Source organism: Erinaceus europaeus, chromosome 17 (assembly GCF_950295315.1).
Source record: "Erinaceus europaeus chromosome 17, mEriEur2.1, whole genome shotgun sequence".
NCBI classification, from domain to species: Eukaryota; Metazoa; Chordata; class Mammalia; order Eulipotyphla; family Erinaceidae; genus Erinaceus; species Erinaceus europaeus.
Genome location: NC_080178.1, coordinates 48,739,448 through 48,749,652, shown reverse-complemented (window position 1 = coordinate 48,749,652; position 10,205 = coordinate 48,739,448). Strand labels below are relative to the sequence as shown.

Genomic DNA, 10,205 nt, shown 5'->3' with positions numbered 1-10,205 from the left:
GCACTGAGGGGGTAAGTGGGAGAAGAGGGGAGAGGGGAGAGGAGAGGGGGGGAAGTGCAATTGCACTACAACTGAACCAGAAACCTACCTTTATGCACTACATTGTTATGGATTAATAATCCTAATTATGCCTCTACATACAGCCACAGCCTGCAGAAGATGGCTGGTATTGCTATCATATGTCCAACCACAAGTGTAAACATTTTCATCAGCCTAAGATATGTCAGTTAACAAGTTACTGTTTTCAAAAAGTAAAAGGGTTATAATTCAACACGTGGAGGTTCTCAAGAACCGATAAAAGTTTCTGACACAGAAGTTCTCATTTCTCTTTACACCATTAGATTTAAACAAGTCTTTTCATCAAAAAGCTATATGGAGGGGTGGCACACAGGGTTAGGAGCACATAGTGCAGAGTGCGAAGACTGGCTCAAGAATGCTGGTTCAAGCCCCAGACTTCCACCTGCAGGGAGGATTGCTTCACAATGGGCAAAGCAGATCTGCAGGTATCTTTCTCTCCCCCTCTCAATTTCTCCATCCTATCCAAAACAAAAACAATAACAATAGCAATAACAATGGAACAAAGATGGCTACCAGGAGCAATGGATTTGGATTTGTAATGCAGGCATTAAGTCTCAGGGATGACCCTGGAGACAAAAAGAAATATCTACAGCATGTGATAAACAAAAGCAATGCCTTCCACTCAATATTTTTTTATTATTTGGCTCTTTGCTGCACTACTCAACTCTGCAGTGACAGCCAGACACTGCTTGTGTACCAATGAAGTTTATTTACCCAAACACTGGCCAGGGCCAGGGAGGCAGCCCTGCAAGCTGCACACCAAGCTTGTATGACTGAAACTCCTGAGGTTCAGCTTCACTCCAAGACACCACCATATGCCAGAACCAGGCAGTGCTCTGATCTCTTCCCAACTTTCACAAAGATCAGTAACTATTGAACAAATCAAGTGGCCATCACCCAAGACTACAGCATACTGCCCCTTGCTGTATTCCAACTAGAGCCAGTCAGAAATAACTGAATGACAAGTCACCGTTCTTCCTTTCTCTTTTAATATTTTATTTATTGTAATGAGAGAGATACAGAGAGAAAGACCAGAACACTGCTCAGCTCTGGTTTTTAATGGTGTTGGAGACTGTACTGGAGACCTGGGAACTATGGGGTTCTCAGGTCAAAAATAAACAAATAAAAAACCAAACATACATATATATACACTCATACACACATATATGGTTAAAAACAGAGCACTGATTAGCTCTGGCTTATGGTAGTGCAGGGGACTGAACCTGGGACTTCAGAGCCTCAGACATGAGAGTTTCTTTGCATAACCCTTATGCTATCTACCCCCCACTGAAATAATAAAATATAAAAATCTGTCTCATGACAGGTTAGAATTATGAATCTCTGCCCTTGTGAAGCAATTACAGAAGCCAAACCTTCCATGTTCTACACCCCATAATGATCCTGGGTCCATATTACCAGAGAGATAAACAATAGGGACGTCTTCAAGGGAGGGAATGGGATAGGGAGTTCTGGTGGTGGGAACTGTGCGCAATTATACCCCTCTTATCCTATGGTCTTGCCAATATTTCCACTTTATAAATGATAAAAAATAATGTAAAAATTAGAAAACAAATGGCTTATAATTCTACAGAAATTAAAAAGAATATGAGAGGGAAAAAAACTCCCCTGAAAATCCAGATAAATATAAAAGTCATTAATACTAGCTTTGATAGGACAATTTTTTAAAAACAAACTAGCCTGAGAGATGGCACAGTGTCTAAAGCCTTGGGATCTCAGGCAAGAGGTGCTGATTTCAATCCTGGTATGCATGTGACTGTAATAATCTGGTTCTCTCTCTCATTGATAAACAAATAAATATTCTTTAAATTTTTATTGTGGGTGGGGGTAGATAGTATAATGGCTATGCAAAAAGACTCTCATGTCTGAGGCTCCAATGCCTTGTACCACTATAAACCAAAGCTGAACAGTGGTATGGTAAAATATTAAAATAAAACAAATCAATAAAAGTTATAGTGGAAAGAGACAGAAATTAAGAGGAAAAGGAAGTCAAACACACCCACAACACTGTTTCTGCACTCATGAAGCTATTCCCCCTGTAGGTGGGGGTTGGCGACTTGGATCAGGGTCTTTACACACTGCACTCTACCAGGCATGCTACAACCCAGCCCCAGAAAGAAGAGTCTCTTTGCATAATCATTCTGTGATCTGCCCTCACCTGATAGGACAATTTCTAAAGTACTTCAGTTTTTAGAATATATATATATATATATGTAAAATTTAATTAAATATATACATATATATATTAAAATTACTTCATCAGAGACTGAGACTCCAAAACCAAAGCACTGCTCAGCTCTGGCTATGGGTGATACTGGGGTTTCTATCTGGGTCCTTAAAGAGACAGAGATGAATGCCTTTTGTATAATCATTTTGATATCTCCTGAGCCTGTAGCTTTATACAAAAAACAGCCAAGCCAACTACATAAACTTCAAAGACATCACAATTCAGTATTTATGCACACACCTGCATCGACCAGCTCACATCCAGGAAGACTTACTCTTTTGATTCCTACAGTTGCGAACACTAATGGATCCCTTCTTTACTGAGCCAGTTAACCTGAACCCCAAACAGTGGCTGGTTGTGACCCTCCTATAAAATAAACATGAAGCAAAACAAATGAATATTTTAGAAATCAAAAACAGGGTAAGCCACTTGACCATTTCTCCATACAACATTCTTCCAAAATTCTGGAAGCCACTGTTTTATATATCATCACTTTCTGATACCTAAAGAGACTTAACAGTCCAGTTATGACATTTTGAAGAAATTTATTTTATTTATTTAATATTGGATAGAGATAGAGAGTAATTGAGAGGGGAGCAGAGGGAGAGACTGGGACACTTGTAACTCTGCTTTACCTCTTGCGAAGCTCTCCCCCTGCTTGTGGGGGGGACCAGAGGCTTGAACCCATGTCCTTGCACACTGTACTGTGTGTGCTTAACCAGGTGCCCCACCACCTGGCCCCCAGTTATGACATTTTCAAACACTGGCTGCATGGTAACATTTTGTTACAAAGACTTAACTTAGAGGCTTGGTGACAAGTACTTATCTAGAAAACTGCTTGAAACTTGCTTTCTATTTTCTTAAACCATCATAAGATTTTGAATCAAAATCAGTACTTTTAATGACTCTTCCTCTGTGTGCTTTCCCCCTACACCTCAGTCAGCTTCTCAGCCCTTCTGCTAAAGAATGTGGTCTTCAGGACATCAGTGGGCTTTGGGAGCTCTCCCTCCAGAGCCCTGTAGCAGCCCTAACACACCACATCAGGTATGGGAGTAGCTCCAGTCTTAATTCTGGCAGCGTTTTCCAGTGTCTGCACTCTGCACAAGGTCCAGTGTTTAACAGGGTGGACAACTGAGCAAAAGTTCTGACTCCTCTTTAAGTGGTAATGCTTCTTACCAACTTTCCCAAAGTAACCTTGGTGTAATGGAGGTCTCCCATGCAAACCTAGTGGTCAAACCACTAAGGAAGTGCCCTGATATCTCCCTCTTGTGGACATCATTTTTAGTACATATCAATGTAATGCATATCCCTGCCCTGGTGACTGACTATGCCAGGAAGGCCACAGCAAGAGAATAAGGTCAGCAGTGACCCTCCAAGGACCCTAGCACACTAAGACAAAAGATGGTACCCAAGAATGACTCTGGTTTCAATAACCCACAGCTCCAAAATGGAAAAGGAACAGATGTAGAGGAAAACACCTAAAAGCACCAGTCAACCCTCCCTCTTATCAATAGAATCTACTGAGGAAGCAATTTTCACCACCCCCAGGGTTATCGCTGGGATTCCGTGTCAGCACTACTAATCCACCTCTCCCAGTGGCCATTTTTTGTTTTCATTTTTTTCCCAGTTTGACAAGACAGAGAGAAATAGAGAGGGGAAGGGGAGATAGAGAATGGGAGGGAGAAATATGTGCTTCACTGCTTGTGAAGTGTGACCCTGCAGGTGGGGAATGTGGGCTCAAACCTGGGTCCTTGAACTTGCACTTGGAGATAATGGGCACTAAATCAGGTGTGCCACCACCAGTCTCCCTGAGGGCATAATTACTTATGTAACCTAGTCTGTCTTCCCCAAATACTCAACAATCAAAAATGTATTACATTTATACCCTCTCCTTACACACACACTCTCACCCCCCCCACACACTTGTTTTTACTTCTGCTCAGCTCTGGCTTATAGTGGTGCTGGAGAGTGAACTTGAGATCTTTGGAGCCTCAGACATGAAAGTCTCTTTTGCATAACTATTACGCTATCTCCCCAGCCCACATTTATACCCTTTTCTTTGAAAGCAATCACAAGCAACAAACAAAACATATATGTATGAACTGCACAGAAATATCACTCGATTCATAGAGACTTAAGGTTAAATGGTCAACTATTTTTACAAACAAGTGCTCCTTATATTTTTTAAGATTTTTATCAAAAGAGTAACATTTCCCACAATAGCTAATTTGAATAAAAACATAGACAAAATAGTCTGCTGTGCCAAGTATTACCCATTTAAAACAAAGCAAAGCAAAAAGTTAAGCAATACAAAATGACTATGTATCTCAACTACAAAACAGATAACTTGAGAGTAATGTAAATTGGAATTACTCTAAACTGGACAGTTTCTTAAAGATGCTTTCCACTGCAAAGTAACTGTAATGCTGAGTGTTCAGCACGTACCTTGAGACTATTCACACAGTTGAAGGAGGATTTACATTTCTTTGACTTCCATTTCCCTTCCACCAGCTTTTCCTTCCATGTGTATTCAGGGTATTTGTAGGTGTATTGGGGCATTCTGTATTTGTGCCACTTTCTACACTGACAGCATCATCCTGCAAGGAATAAGTTTAGGGGAAAAAATCCACCAAGTGTTAACACTCTTTTTTAGTAGCAAATTACTTTTACTGGATAGCCTGACTGATCTAAAAAGAAAAAGCATTTTCTAAGAAACAGACTTTTTTGTTTCCAAATAAAGATTAAAAAGCATACCAGCTGGTGTCAGCAGGCTCACCTGTGGAGTGTACAGGCTACCATGTCTAAGACCCTGGGTCTGAGTCCCAGGCTACCATAGAAGACAGATTGTGGGGTGGGGGTAGGGCTTCAGGAGTATTGGAGATGTGCTGTGGGGTCTCTGCTGTCTCTCTAGCTCTCTTATATCTCACCTATCATCTAGAGAAAAGAAAAAAGGGGAAGGTTGGGGACAGCAGATGGCTTACCAAGGTGCCAGCACAAGTCACCACATGGTAACATCTTGGATGGATGGGGGGTTTGCCAAGTGGTGGAGTGGTGTTACAGTCTATCTCATTCTCTGTCACTTACCCTTTATCACAAGAAGAAAAAAAGAAGAAACTGGACACTACAAACAGTAGAGTCCTCTAAGCATTAAAGTCCCAAGTGCATTCTAGAATTGTTGACTTGACATATCAGCAAAAAATACAAAGAAAGCACCCCCAGTGAGAATGGTCGGAATGATACTACCTCTATGTGGCCTCATGTGTGCCAGTCTCTTTAATATTCTGGCTTATTTCGCATAACTGATCTTTTGCTTGGGAGGGCTGCAGGTTTCAAACTCACTTGCACTTAACCTGCTGTGATACCTCCGACTCCCTATCTGTGGGAATTCTAACCTACTAACTGTATCCAGTCTCAGCTTCTAATCACTACAAAAACTTGCCTAACAAAATTTAAGAGAATAAAACATTTCCCAAGGACAGGAGTAAAAGAGGTAAAAAATGTCAACTCCTGGTGGTGCAAAACACAAGGACTGGTGTAAGGATCCCAGTTCAAGCCCCTGCTTCCCCTCCCGAAGGGGAGTCACTTCACAAGCAGTGAAGCAGGTCTGCAGGTGTCTTTCTCTCCCCCCTCTGTCTTCCCCTCCTCTCTCCATTTCTCTCTGTGTCCTATCCAACAACAACAATATCAATAATAACTACAACAATAAAACACGGGCAACAAAATGTAAACTCCCAATACAGAGTAATATTGGAACTCAAGCAGGAAAGGAAAAATGATGTAAAATGCAGTCTCCAGAAATTTCAAGTACAAATACCACAGACAAGCCCCCACTATCTTGTATACTTTGAAAGTCAAGGCCTAGCTTGCAAAGGCTGTGTCTGTGCTGGTGTATTTCAGTGATGGAGACTCTAGGGACTAGATGTGTAAGATGTAACCTTACTCCTAACAGGGGTCCAAAGCAAATAAACATCACACACCCTGAGAAACTTACACCAGCCTCCTGTGACAAACCAGTTTAAGCTATGATCTTGCGATCTATCAGAAGAGGCTTCATATTTTAGAAGAGTAACTTTGAACACATCGTCACTGAGACAGTTTGAGGACCTCACTGGATAGAAACTTCACAATGAAACTGGGCTTAGTGGTAATATTCTTTTTTTTTTTTTCTTTTCCTTTTTATCAGAGTATGGCTCAGCACGGGCTGCTGGTGGTGCTGGGGGCTGAATTTGGAACTCTGGAGCCTCAGGCAGAAAAGTGATTGTGCAGAACCATTATGCAGGTCTCCCTTGCCCTAATAATGCCAACCTGTTATTATTATTCCATGTCTCGTGACTGCCTCAACACAGTCAGTCAATACAGGCCTAGATGATTCACCAAGGTTCATGGCAGAGCTTAAAAAATTTAGTAATAGTCATCATAATCATAACAGTAATAGATCCGACTCTGGAAGTTGGGGAGGAGGCACAGCAGGCAGGGTGCAGGTTTTGCAAACGCAAGGTCGCAGGTTCGAACCCCCAGTCCGCACATGCCAGGTTCCTGCTCCAGTCTCATTAACAGAACTTTTAACAATGTTTTAGAAAATTATCAATGTTATTTATTTTATTAATTTATTTTATTAATTTAATTAATTTAATTTATTAAATTATCAATGTCAATTATCAATGACCAGGGGTGGTGAAATAAGGGGAAGGGAAGAAAGGGAAAGGGAGATAAGTCTGTAAAAACCAGAACCTCAAGAAGCCAGGAGTCCTTGCTCAGACTCCCTGCTGCCAGCGGGGTGGGAGCAGAGCACAGCCAGAGCCCTGTGCTGCCAGCCCCAGCGCCACACTCACAATCTCATCCCCAGACAGGTCCGGGTTGCTGTTCTCCTCTCCTAGCTGCTCAGCTTCTGCTTCTTAGCGGCAGGTATGTAGCTTCCTGCCTTCACAGCCGCCTCCCTCTTGGACATGTTCCCCTGCTGCCACCACTGTGGAAAAGGGCTCCCAGCCTCCGTGGGCGGGTGACCGCCACACTGCTGACAATGGGGCGCAGGGCGCCTGCCCGCACGTGTCTGGCCCGTCCACGACTGAGAGTGATTGCCGGGCTCTGAAGGCAGCGCCTCGCCTAGCCTCGCCTCGCCTCTCCTCGCCTCTCCTCGCAGGACCCCTGCAGGACCCCTGGCCACTGGTGCTTGGACAGCAGAGGCGGGCTCCGAGGGTTTCCTCTCAACCCCAGCTCCTATGCAAACGCTGCAGGAACACTGCCCAGCCCTCTGCGCTGGGCCTCATTGAAGACACTGACGTCTGGGTTGTGGACTCGCCCATTCGGCCTTGGTGGCCCACCGCACTGCTCCATATTAAAACCCTCACGTTATGCACAGGGATGTTCACAGCCCAACTTTTTAAACTGAGACCGGCATTGAAAAGCTAGAGGAAGCCGGACTGGCCTCCCCCATCCTGTTGGTGGAAGAGTCTCTGGCAGGTGCGCAGGCACCAGTTGAGTTCTCCCGTGGGCGCTGATCCAGGCCACGCCCCATCGGGCCAAGTCCCCTCTGGGTTGTGCTCTCAGACCAGGGGGATGTGACCTGGGATGGGTTTCTAGGCGCCGCCCCTTGTTCTGCTCAGGGCCGCCCTATTCAGCCCTCATGGATATTTATGAGACTGAGTGATAGGTGTCCTCCAGGTGGTGCTCCTGCTGGGTCAAGTGGAAGAAATTAATCTAGAACTAGGAATATTGGTCTAAACTCTCAAGTGCTCTTTTTATTATTTATTTATTTATTTATTTTTAAAAGTTAGCCAGAGCACTTTTCAGCTTTCCTATTCTTTACTCCTCTGGGAGTATGGACCCAGGGTCATTATGGGGTGCAGAAGGTCAATGTCCGGCTTCTGTAATTGCTTCCCCGATGAACATGGGCATTGGCAGGTTGATCCATCCAGTCCTATATAGGACATACGCCCTGAAATGCTCCTGCACCCGCATAAGATAATGTCACATGTAGAGCAAGCCCCGTTCTTTGAAATGCCCCCTGCAGACCAGCATAAGATAAAGTCTTGTGCAGGGCAAGCCCTATGCGGCCCCTGAGTTCTCTCAAATGCTTCTTACACCAGCATAAGATATAGTCCTGTGCAGGGCAAGCGCTACATCTGTATAGCCTGATAAAGTTAGACGTACATGTCACGAAGCCCCCAATTTTCATTGACTGGAAATGACCTAATCCACACTCCAGCCTAGCTCAGGAATAAAAAGCCCCAGACTTTTGAACATGGATGGCAACTTTTGAACTGCATGGTAGTCTGTAAATACATCCAGCATACCCCGTGGCAATCAACACACTGACATCAGTCACGGAGGCATCTGCAGATTCCGAACCAAGCCAGTAAAGGATTCAGACCATCTCCCTGGACCAGAAATGGACCAGATCAGGACCAAAACCAGACCAGATCAGGACCAGAACCAGACCCAGCCGGACCAGAACCAGGACCCAGCCGGACCAGAACTCTGCCTGGACCAGCTTTCTCAACCTGAGGACATCACTTGTTATGACCTTACCTGCGCACCTACCTGTCTTATACTGAGGAGGTATTTGGGATACATAATTGTAATTATAAGAATTTGATGTCAGAATATTATTGAGATTTATAAACTGCATTTAAATAATTTAATCTAAGAGTGTGATGTTAAAGTGTAACATAGTGTTAGAGCCGCCCCATCTAGTGTCACTAAATGAGTACTGCAGCACTTATAAAATAACAGCCTTGGTCTCCACTGGCAGAATTCTTTCTCCTATTTAATTAATGAATATCAGGGTCATTTTTTCGGTCTATGCTCACGACAGTCTGGAAATTGGTAGCTGAAAAAGAGTTAAGATATAAAGAAGATCAAATTTTTGACTAATCATAAACCTAAAGGCAAGAATATTGCAGATATAGATTTGGGGTCTCTGTTTTGGAAAAAGCAGGTAGGTATATTTTATTTACTAGTTTTTGCCTGAGCCTGAGATCTGATATGCAGGTGGACCCAAATTATTGTCTGGGGAGATGGCATCATAGTTGCAAAAAGGACTGGAAAGCTGGATGAGGGAAGAGAGTAGTTCCCAAATATGGGAAAACTATATAAATATTGTTAACTGTAAATCCCACCAGTTTGATCTGAGGCCCATATTCATCACAGGAGCCTATGTAACCTCTGCATCCCTGTAGGTCCGAGCTCAGATTCTGTGGTCACTACTAGAAACACTCTAGGCTGCACTAATTTCAGGACCTATCTTCCTCGGCTGGTAGGTAGGGTAAGTTATCCAACCTCCCTTTGGATAATTGAACAGTCCTACCATTGTTGATCTACCTTGAGGGAAAGGTCCTCAACATAAGAGGCCCACAAAGGGGTCCATTATGTTGGTCCTGATGGAGATGACCAGTGGCAGTGGTGACAGGGATCTCTTAGAGGTCTAGGCCCATCGTGTCTCCGTGGGAATCCCAGGACTCCCTGACTAGGGTGATGGGGTGGCCTGGTAGTGACTAAAGAGTCATCATTAAAGTATGCCAGTCTCTTGCCCTTTTTCAGCTTTAGTAGTCCTTATTTTGACAAGGTTAGCTTTGGAGTGATGGAGGGAAGTGTAATAGGAAATAGATGAAATAGGTATCTAGGTCTAAGTAGAAACTATTTGATTAGGTACTTTATGGTGTCTTTTTAATTTTTCTGCTTTGTTTCACTTATAGACTCACTGCAAAATATTGTGCACCTTTGCTTAAAGGTATTTATTCTCCCCTAATTTATGAATACATGTGTATATATGCCCTATCTCATGGGCCCTGGTCTATATCTAGGTTTTGAGACTTTGTTAAGAAGTAGACCGCCTGAAATGGAATTTAGGAGACCTATGAGCTAGGAAAGGTAATGAAGCTGA

The 10,205-nt window shown here is 43.3% G+C and overlaps 1 non-coding gene and 1 pseudogene across 1 annotated transcript; both read right to left on the bottom strand.

Moving 5' to 3' along the window:
* Nucleotides 1–360: 360 nt before the first annotated feature.
* On the bottom strand, nt 361–7,271 carry LOC132533756 (polycomb protein EED-like; annotated as a pseudogene).
* Nucleotides 3,625–3,754, bottom strand: LOC132534175 (small nucleolar RNA SNORA3/SNORA45 family). The gene has a single exon (XR_009545848.1). It is a non-coding gene; the product is annotated as a small nucleolar RNA SNORA3/SNORA45 family (small nucleolar RNA).
* Nucleotides 7,272–10,205: the final 2,934 nt, after the last annotated feature.